Below are 11,223 nucleotides of genomic sequence, written 5' to 3'. Positions count from 1 at the left end.
ACGGTACGACGAGTAAGAATTTTTCCTGGTTGCGTTCAAAGTTTCTTTTGTAGAGCGCATTTTCTCGGAGGAAAATGACGATAAACCTCTCATAAACATGCGTGGGACTTGGACGTCGTATCCTTCGAGGTGTTTGATGAGTAATACTTGTTGGGGGGCTAGTTGGTGCATGTTTCCAGAAGAGGGTTATAGCGCCAAAAAAAAACACAACACACAGCAAGCGAGACGTGGGAGCAATTCTGTGTCGGCCCGTTGACGCTCGGCGATTTCCGAAGCTGTCATCGCTGTAAGAAACGGGAAATCTTCTTCTTCTGAAGGAGTCGACTCCACTGGTGAGCGGGACAAGCAGTCAGCATTGTTATGTTTTCTTCCAGACCTGTACACGACAGTAATGTCGTATTCTTGGAGCCTGAGGCTCCACCTCGCAAGTCGTCCAGATGGGTCTTTCAGGTTTGCCAGCCAGCAAAGAGAATGGTGATCGCTGACTGCACGGAACGGCCTGCCGTAAGGGTATGGTCGGAACTTACTGATGGCCCATATGACAGCCAAACACTCCTTTTCTGTCGCAGAGTAATTTGTTTCAGCTTTCGAGAGAGTGCGGCTAGCATACTCTATGACTTTCTCTTCCCCATTTTGCCACTGAACTAAAACCACGCCGAGACCGAGATTGCTTGCATTTGTGTGGACTTCTGTGTCCGCTGTCTCGTCGAAGTGGGCGAGGATCGGTGGGGCTTGCAATCGTTCCTTTAGTTCATTGTACAACCTCTTGTTCAGTATGCCACATGAAGGGTACGTCTTCTTTAGTAAGTTTCGTCAGAGGTTCGGCAATTTTCGAGAAGTTTTCTACAAATCGCCTGTAATAATCGCATAGTCCCAAAAATTGCCGTACCGTCTTCTTGTTTGTAGGCTTTGGAAATCGTGCAACGGCAGCAATCTTGTCGGGATCCGGACCAGTACCTTGCGCGCTAATTACGTGACCCAGGAAACGAAGTTCTTGGAATCCAAACTGGCACTTTTCCGGTTTAATGGTTAGGCCTGCCGAGTGGATGGCTTGAAGCACTAAACGCAGCCTCTGGACATGCTGGTCGAATGTTGCGGAAAATACCACTACGTCGTCTAGGTAAACTAAGCATGACTGCCATTTAAGACCCGAAAGGACACTGTCCATCATGCTCTGGAATGTCGCCGGCGCACAGCAGAGGCCGAATGGAAACGCTTTGAACTCATACAGGCCGTCTGGGGTTACGAAAGCAGTTTTTTCACGGTCTTTTTCGTCTACTTCAATTTTCCAATATCCGCTCTTGAGATCTAATGAAGAGAAAAATTTTGCATGTCGTAGGCGATCCAACGTGTCATCAATGCGGGGAAGGGGGGTATACATCCCGCCTGGTCACACTGTTCAATTTCCGGTAATCAACACAGAATCTCAATGTATTGTCCTTTCTCACAAGGACTACGGGCGACGCCCACGGGCTGTTTGATGGCTGAATGACATCGGCCTCAAGCATCTCTTGCACCTGACTCTTTATGATCTCTCGTTCAACCGGTGACACTCGGTACGGATGTTGGCATACTGGCCTGGTCGCTTCGTCTGTTATTATACGGTGTTTAACAATTGGTGTGCGCCGTACCTTTGACGAGGTGGAGAAACATTCTGCGAATTCATTTATAAGGTCCTCCATCATTTCTTTCTGGGCTGGCGTCAGTCTTTGGTTGATCGCAACTGATGTTACGGCGTCATGCATAGTTTGGACAGCAGGCGGCCTTGACGCTAAGCTACATACATCTGTGACCGCAGTAGCGCTGTGCAGGAAGGCGATGGTGTTAGATACGGGACCGTTTCCTGAGCCTACTTCGAGTTCCCCAGACCACATCGAATCGCACCACAGCGAATTAAGGAGCGCAGAAGCACGGATACCACATTCCTGAGGCGCGGCACGTGCAAACAAGTTGGCGGCCACCACTTCGTGTGCCGCCGGTGGAGCTTTTCACTGCTTGACTCTTCCCGAAAGTGAAGCGAGAGCCTGGCACTGTTGCGGGTAAAGTGGGTCCCGAAGCAAGACGGCTGTAATGCGCCGTGATAACCTGGCGGCGTCGCCCCCATCCATCTATTGTGACGGCGCATTGCAAGTCAGCAAGGCAAGACCGCAGGGAGAAGTAAGCCCTCGCCGATTGGCCGAAAATGGCGTCACCTGAGCGGGCTCTCCCATTGGCCGAACGTGACGTGTCTTCGAGACACCGAAGGGCTTAAAAGACGGAGACCGGGAGCAGCAAGAGAGCATTCCTATAGCATTCCTTGATTCATCTCTTTCGAGCTTCTTGCCACGGGCCGCAGCGTCCGAGTTGCTGCCGGCCCGTAATGACTGTAAGACTGTTAATTGACTCTCACTGTAAATAATGTAAATAAACCTTCCAAGTGTTTCATCTCAAAGTCCTCCTCAACTCCTACAATGGCTGTGTTCTTTGCGACGTGCTGAAATTCACTTCCGAAGTTTGTCAGCAATACATCAGCACACCCATCGCGTAGTTGAACAATTCCTCGTGCTACGCAAATACCTTTTCTCAACAGTAGCTCGACGTTGGCCTCCGCTATACCTTCCGAGTCGTCGAATGCTTCGTTTCTTACGCGAACCAGCATGCTGCATCGTGGTGGCACGGTTATGTCATCGTCGGTAACCCGCAAGGCAACGTGTTCTAGCTCCTTCGAATCTTGCATGTCTATAGCCTGCTTCGCAGAAAATGACACGCTAGAATTCTGCAGGTTGATTATGGCACCATTTGTTAGGAGAAAGTCCATTCCGAGTATTACATCCTTCGAACATTCTGGTAGCACGACAAAATCAGCGACGTAAGAAAAACCCCGAATTCCGATTCTCGCTGTACATCTACCCAGGGGCGTAATGAGGTGCCCACCAGCCGTACGTATCTGGGGTCCACTCCATGGCATCAAAACCTTTTTCAATTCCTTGGTGAGTGCATATCTTACGACAGAATAATCGGCACCTGTGTCAACTAATGCACTCAATTCATGACCGTCTATTGTAATGCGCAAATCTGAAGAAATTCTCTGTTCACTTATCTTAGTCATCCGCTTCTGTTCGTCGCTGCTGCTCGGTAAACTTGACGGAGGATCTTGGCTTTTTCGAACGTCAGCGGCCTCGCCTCCACAGGTCGCTCGCTTCAGTTTTCCGGACGTGGGCTCAGTGAACGACGCCTTGGTGGAATCGAGGATGGCCGTGGACTTGGTGATCGGTAGCGTGCAGACGTTGATGATCGGGGCTGGTGTTGGTATCTAGCAGCCGGATCCTGTTGTCGGGTCAAGTAGTCCCGAATTTCGGTGGGTCTTTCGCCATTACGGGGACAAGGCGCATTTATCGTAAAGCCGCTAAGACCTGCTCTGCGATATGGGCACATTCTGTAAAGGTGTCCAGCTTCCCCGCAGTGGAAACAGAGTGGCGTCTGGTCGGGTGCGCGCCACACGTCACTTTTTCGTGGCCTCAGCTCTGCTAGAAGGGGTCCACTGCGCAGAGTCGGCTGGCGGCTGCTGGGGGTCGCGAATGGAGAACTATGCCCGGTCGGTTGACATAACACATCAGCGTACGTTGGCACGCGACGTACCGGTGGTGGTTGGTCATGATGGGCAGGCGGTTCCTCACGTCCTGGCTGCAGTATGGCGTGGCGAACTTCATCTCGAATGACGGCGGCGAGAGTTGAAACAGTCGGCGTGGCTTCCGGTAGCTGCAGCTTTCGAAGCTCCTCCTTTACGATTGATCTCACCAGTTCCCTTAGTGCTTCGGTGTTACTGCCTGGGCCTGCTGACAGGATATCGGCCGGTGCACTGGTGACATCACGATTGTAGTGATGGCCACGCTGCTGCAGCGCCTTCTCTATGGTCGTCGCTTCGGTGCGAAACTCAGAAACACTGTGTGGTGGGTTGCGGACGAGTCCTGCAAACAACTCCTGCTTAACGCCACGCATCAGATGGCGTAATTTCTTCTCTTCGGTCATGTTTGGATCCGCGCGCGTGAAGAGACGGGACATGTCCTCGATATACATGCCGACACTCTCGTTAGTGCGCTGGTTTCTGGCTTGTAGAGCGTGCTCTGCCTTCCCTCGCCGATCGGTGCTGGCATACGTGGCAAGCAGCTGTCGCCGAAATTCTTCCCATGAAGATAGCGTCGCTTCATGATTGACGTACCACGTCCTCGCTGACTCTTCTAACGCGAAGTACACGTTGCGAAGCTTCCGTGTCTCGTCCCAGCCGTTGAAATCTGCCACTCGCTCGAAGTGCTCTAACCAGTCTTCCACATCTTCGAACGTATCGCTGAGGAAGGACTCGGCCGTGCGTGGTGGGCACACGATGAGCTGGGACGATGCCACTGGGCTGGTCATGGTTGCACCGTCGCTGGTAACTGTTGTCTGCACTGCTGCAGCAACAGGAAGCGGTCCGAACTCGGGTGGGTCTCCTCGGATGCGGCGGCTTGTGCGCTGGTGTACTGGAGTTAGTTCCCTGGGTTCCAATCGCTGAGGGTTGGGGCTCCGTTCTCTTACGAACTGGGGACTTCCAATCATACCCCGCACCTCCACCAGAAATGTAGCACTCTTCAATGAAGTACACTAAACACACTGGTTTATTGGGGGCGAACTTGTGCCCGGAAACTCAATATTACACATTCACACACTTTTAAAAGAAGAGTTAACAGGAGCCTATTCCACAGTCAACCGCGTCTCTCCACCGAACGCACTTTTCACGCGCCCCGAAGGCCAAGAGCCACGCCGTGGCTTCTCATTGGACGGCAGACTCGGGCGTTGCCGCGAGCGCGTGCACGGGAGACACGCGCTGTATCGCCATGCGCGAGGCGTTGCTGGCGCTCTTCTAATGGCGATGCGACGAGTAATGGGTTTTAGCGATGAGACGCTTGGAAAGGTGCCTCACGAGAGTGCTCGTAACTGGCATGTGGAGAGCTCTCTGCGGCAATATTTTCAGTTCGGGCCAAGAATAGAAAATTAAACTATAAGACACTTTGAACGGCGATCTTGGATTAGTGGTGTCACAAAACGTGGTGTCACTGTGGAGGCCGGAAGCGGTTCCATTCAGTGGCTGTTCTTGCAAAAAGGAAGAATGGCACATCAATTTTGTGTTGATGGTCGATGCGAGACAAGACGTAACTTGGTGTGGTGAAAATATTTTCTTTAAGAGAAGGGTTAAAGTCGCATATTCTATGAAAAAGACAAAGACGAAAGTACTTGCGACGTAACCAAAGGTCAGGTAGACCTAGTGTTCTTTTCATGGACGTGACGGTAGAATGAGACGAATAATTTGAGAGAATAAAACGGGCGTCACGGTTCTGAATGCTTTCAAGGAAAATAGCAAGATTGGCATGAGCAGGGTCCCATATGGGTTGTTGCAGAGAACGCCTTTTCTACCTGAAAGTACATAAAATGCTTTCGCATTAAAAATGCAATACATGCACACATTCCTCAATGCGCAGACGTGTACACGTTACCCAGATTTATGCATCAATGCGTTCAACACCCTTCAGTCGTCGATTTAACACCCTTCTTATAGCAAAGTCAGACCTTTTGTATGGTATACACCCTTATAATACACTCTTAAGCAAAATTACACCCTCTTGCCACAACGATAATCGTCATCCGTCTTGTCCGCATTTCCTTGCTTTAACGCGGCGAGCCCGGTACTTTCCAGTAACGAACGGCATGCGCGTTATCAGCATGACATAGCATTCCCGACAGGAAAGTAACGGGCGCGGCGTTTTCAAGAAAGGAAACGCAAGCAAGGCAGATGACGATTATTGTTGTGTGGCAGAGATACATCCCAAAGGGCGTAACATTGCCTAAGAGTGTAGAGTGTATTGGACGAAAGGGGTGCTAAAAGGGTGCAGGCATGGGTGTAAGTGCAGAAAACACCCCTTTAACAGCCATAAGGGTGTTAAAATGTTTAGTGTGTGGGGGTACGATGAAAGAACTATGAACTCAATCGTGTATAAAAGTCCTGTATGGTCACACCGGCTGTACAAGCAGGGGTAGGGCGAATGGGATGAGCACTCGCCGTTCGAAGCGACAATCCAGACAGAAACGTCATCACTTTACGAAGCGAGCGGCAAAACCTGGCATCCATAACTGAAATAGCGGCACCCGTATCGACGAGGGCGACTGTAGCGACATCTTCGATAAACACCTCAATGACATTGGCAGGTAAAGGAGGAGGACTTGGGCCTGTCAACACTAGCGCAGTTCTTGCCTCGGGAAGTGCGTCGTCTAGTTTCCCTCTTCGTTAGAGACGGGTCGTCGACGCATAAGGGAAAGCAATCGGCGACGTGGGGAGGGTGACCGGAGGCGTTCGAAGCGAGGACGGCGATCAGTCTGGGAGCGAGCTGGTCATGCATCGAAGGGTCCGTAAGGCGCATTTGGATCAGGCGGCACATAGGGCGCTCGTCGACCGTCATCGAACGCCTGCGATCGGCGGCGGAAGACCCTTGCGACATGACCGGGATACCTGCATGCAAAGCATACAGGGCGATTGTCCGGCGTACGCCAAGGGTTAGAGGCGGCAGTGGTGGCCCAGGGGACGGGACGGGGAGCGCGGTGCACAGACTGCTGGAAGCGACGTACGGGCACACTGCAAGGGGCCATTACAGCAACCGTAGCATAGGTGACCGGTGTAGTCATGGCATCCTGCTGGTGAAAAGCCGGCAGCGCTTCCGCGACTTCTTTATGGATCACGTTACGGAGATGAGACAGCAAAGTACTGGCCAACTCCTGAGTGACGGACACCAGAGATAGCTGTCGTGAGACTTCTTCGCGGACGAAATCCTTCATTTAGGTTATCAGGGAGGCTTGTTCGGGGCCGGTGGTCAGGCTGCAGAGCGATGCCGCATTTGGTGTGGGATGTCGCCTTGTCAGAGCTCGCTGTTTACGTAATTCATCATAGCTCTAGCACAAGCTGATGACGTCGCCAACAGTGCGCGGGTCCTTGGCCAGAAGCATCTGGAACGCGTCATTATCGATTCCCTTCACGACGTGCTTGATCTTTTCCGCTTCCGTCATGGCAGCGTTCACGCGCCTGCACAAATCTAGAACGTCTTCTATATAGCTGGTGAATGTCTCACCCGTGTCCTGTGCGCGTGTCCGCAAACGCTGCTCGGCTCGGAGTTTCCTGACGGCGGGTCGGTCAAATACTTCTGTAATCGACGTCCTGAACGCCGACCACGTTCGGATATCCGTCTCATCATTTCTGAACCAGAGACTGGCCACGCGCGCGAAATAGAATGATACGTAAGCCAGTTTGTCCGAGTCATTCCATTTGTTGTGAACGCTCACCCGTTCGTAGGACGACAGCCACTCTTCAACGTCGTTGTCGTCGGTTCCGCTGAAGATAGGACGCTCCCGCTGGCGAACGGTGCCAGCGCAAGGGACGGGTGGCGATGGAAGAGTCTGCTGGTCGGCGTCCGGCATGGCGGAGGGTAGCGTCCGAGAACGGAGTTCCAGGATGGTAGAATGGAACGTTACCGCGCACGGCTCCACCACTTATAAAGGAGATTTATTGGGGCTCGTAGCGATCGCCGGTTCTAGGATGCACCGAGCACAGTCCCCGAGCTCGAGCCTCTGCGGCGTGCTTGATGCTGCCGATGCTGCTGACTCTGCGCTCACGCTCGTTATCTTCCTTACGTTATTATTACTATTATTATTATTATAATTATTATCGTCGTCATTGTTATTTTTCTATGCGCCTTGTTCTAGCTTTTCTTCATCAACTGAAGTCTTTGCAATTTGAGTGCATCTTTCTTTAGTTGGCTTTTCTGCATTGGCTGATGGTTATCGTGCTGCACTGGGGTCAATTCCTTCCCGTGTGTCGAAACATTTGGAAATGAATATAGTAGCTTGCACAGTCGACGTCAAAAACATGAGTAGAGCAGCATCTGAGAAAAAGCTGAATATTTTCGCAGCCAGGGTATGTAGCCTGGTTTGGATTTACAGTATGTGTTATCATATGAGAATAACATATTTTATATGGCTTTACTGGCTACGGTGTACCACATTACACTTACTCACATTACATTACATTACATTATTACTCACAAATTTAACGCTTTCTCTAACACATGCAGTAGACAAACTTATGACGCCGACTGTACGCTTATTGTGGCATCGCTTTAAAATTTTCACGCTTCGAGTGGTTCCAGAAAAAGTCTAAGTTTTTGTGAATCCCATTTCCCGAAAGTATCCGCAAGTTCATTATCTGCATGAGAGATAGCCACTTGAGCTTGTTCTTTGTGGACAGTGTTAAATCACCTCAGGAAAAATCATCACTGACTTTCTAAAACACAAGTAGAAGTGCAGGGGTGCTATTACGAAAAGTTATTCCAAACTTTTCTATCCCATTTCTACGATCAGGCCTCCACGACTGGTGAAAGTTTTTTCGTGAGACCCCAACTTCGCTTCTCTGCAACAGGGACGCATGAAAAACCGCGAAAGCTCCTCATCCGACATGACGTGTGCACGCTCATTATGCATGATTAGGTCAAACAAAATAACATAATTATTTGCGTTTCTGCCACTTTTTCACCACCGGCCCTCCGTTACTAGTCAAAATATTTCTGGCTGCGCCCACTTCCCTTGTCTGTCACACGAGCTCACAAAACTGCGAAAGCTCACCACGTCGAAGTGACCTGTACGCAGAAAGATGCATTATTATGCCAAACAAAACTGAACATTTTTCGGAATAGCCGGAGACTGCCCGTTCCGAAATGAACAGAAGGTGGCTGCCCGCCGATCGCTCTGGCACTGGCTACTCGGAGATGCCGGGAGAAGTTGATTTACTTGCGAATAATAAACATTTTTGCGTGGCAGTATAACGTTATCGAGAGTTTCAGCATGTACACACGACTACGCCCAGCCATCGTTTCTTAGCTGAGGATCCGTGTTAGTGGCACTTCAATCCGTGTTCAGAAATGCATCTTAACTTGAAGCCCACGCTTGACTTGATTTAAATGACGCCTGTCGTGACCGCACTAAAGGAAACGCAATGACCGTCTTGGGCGAGTTCACACCAGGCGCAATTTATATCAAGTCAAGCATGGGCTTCAAGTTAAAATGCATTTATGAATATGGGAGTTATAGTGTTAGTTCCACGCAGCTAGCTTACCGTTTACACTTCAGTTTCTACCCGACACCGAAAGCTAAGCAAGAAGAGGACCGATCTCCAACACTGGCACTGCCCTCGTAATCCGGTTATCTACTGTGATTGCGCTAAGCCGGCCTAACCGAAATCTTCTCAAGTTCTGCGTGCTCCTCGCCTCTGGCCAGCCAATTAGGTAAGAAATACCTGCCAAATTGGACAATTTTATTCGCTTTAAAAGCAAGCCGGCGTCACCGAAATCCTCTCCACTTATGCGTGCTCCTCGCCTCTTGTCAGCCAATTAGGTAAAAATACCTGCCAAATTGGACAATGCTATTCGCTTTGAAAGCAAGCCGGCCTCACCGAAATCTTCTCCACTTCTGCGTGCCCCTCACCTCTGGTCAGCCAATTAGATAATAAATACCTGCCAAGATAGGCAATGATATTCGCTTTAAAAGCAAGCCGGCCTCACCGAAACCCTCTCCACTTCTGCGTGCTCCTTGCCTCTGGTCAGCCAATTAGATAATAAATACCTGCCAAGATAGGCAATGATATTCGCTTTAAAAGCAAGCCGGCCTCACCGAAACCCTCTCCACTTCTGCGTGCTCCTCGCCTCTGGTCAGCCAATTAGATAATAAATACCTGCCAAGATAGGCAATGATATTCGCTTTAAAAGCAAGCCGGCCTCACCGAAACCCTCTCCACTTCTGCGTGCTCCTTGCCTCTGGTCAGCCAATTAGATAATAAATACCTGCCAAGATAGGCAATGATATTCGCTTTAAAAGCAAGCCGGCCTCACCGAAACCCTCTCCACTTCTGCGTGCTCCTCGCCTCTGGTCAGCCAATTAGATAATAAATACCTGCCAAGATAGGCAATGATATTCGCTTTAAAAGCAAGCCGGCCTCACCGAAACCCTCTCCACTTCTGCGTGCTCCTCGCCTCTGGTCAGCCAATTAGATAATAAATACCTGCCAAGATAGGCAATGATATTCGTTTTAAAAGCAAGCCGGCCTCACCGAAACCCTCTCCACTTCTGCGTGCTCCTTGCCTCTGGTCAGCCAATTAGATAATAAATACCTGCCAAGATAGGCAATGATATTCGCTTTAAAAGCAGGAAAGGGACCTCCCATAAACGAGGAGTGCGTTTCATTGGCCAGTTAAAACAACGCTGCGGGTCACGGCCCGATGCTTGCGTCGGTTATTACGCAGATTTCCATTAGAATAAAATAGTCCATAAGGATAAAAACAAGACACAAATTCTGAGAATTGTCTACTAAAGCGTAAGCATTGTTTGACTCGGCTGTGACATGGCTTTTGCTTAGTGTTGCTTACTTGCCTTTCCTAGTTATGCACGTCTACCCATGGCCCTTCCGGTGGCGAACAAATCTCAGTGCCAATCCACTCTGTGAAGAAGGCTGCCCAGCGAAGCTGTGTATGTAAGCCCCTTAATAGGGAACTGCACCTCCGCCGCGGGTGGGCCTCGCATTGCAGTATCTTCGGGATCGGCCCAGGTATGGGGAGCGCTTAACGCCTGCTTCATCTCCGCCGCAGGTAGGCCCGGCATTGTACTATCTTGGGGATCGGCCCACGTATGGGGAGTGCTTAACGCCTGCTTCACCTCCGCCGCGGGTGGGCCCGGCACTGCACTACCTTCGGTATCGGCCCAAGTATGGGTAGTGCTTAACGCCTGATTCACCTTCCCCGCGGGTGGGCCCGGCACTGCACTACCTTCGGGCTCGGCCCAAGTATGGGTAGTGCTTAACGCCTGATTCACCTTCGCCGCGGGTCTGCCCGGCACTACACTATCTTCGGGATCGCGTTCGTCGTCGTCTTCTACAGCTGGCTGACTCTATCTTAAAAGCGATCGTCTTACGCGGACGGACGGACGGACAGTTTTCTCGTTAGGTAACCATAGGAATGCTTCCGCATTTAAAACATACTGGAATAGTTTTATGTTATAGGGCCCTGGGTTTGACGAGTAGACGTTGCGGGGCTATTTCATCTTTAAGAGGAAGCTTTAGCTCGGGTGCTCCTACCTAAATACACGTAAAAGCAGAATTCATTTTTCTCGTCAACCACCGCA

The sequence above is a fragment of the Dermacentor andersoni genome, chromosome 7 (genome assembly GCF_023375885.2).
Source record: "Dermacentor andersoni chromosome 7, qqDerAnde1_hic_scaffold, whole genome shotgun sequence".
NCBI classification, from domain to species: Eukaryota; Metazoa; Arthropoda; class Arachnida; order Ixodida; family Ixodidae; genus Dermacentor; species Dermacentor andersoni.
Note: the sequence above shows the minus strand (reverse complement) of the source record.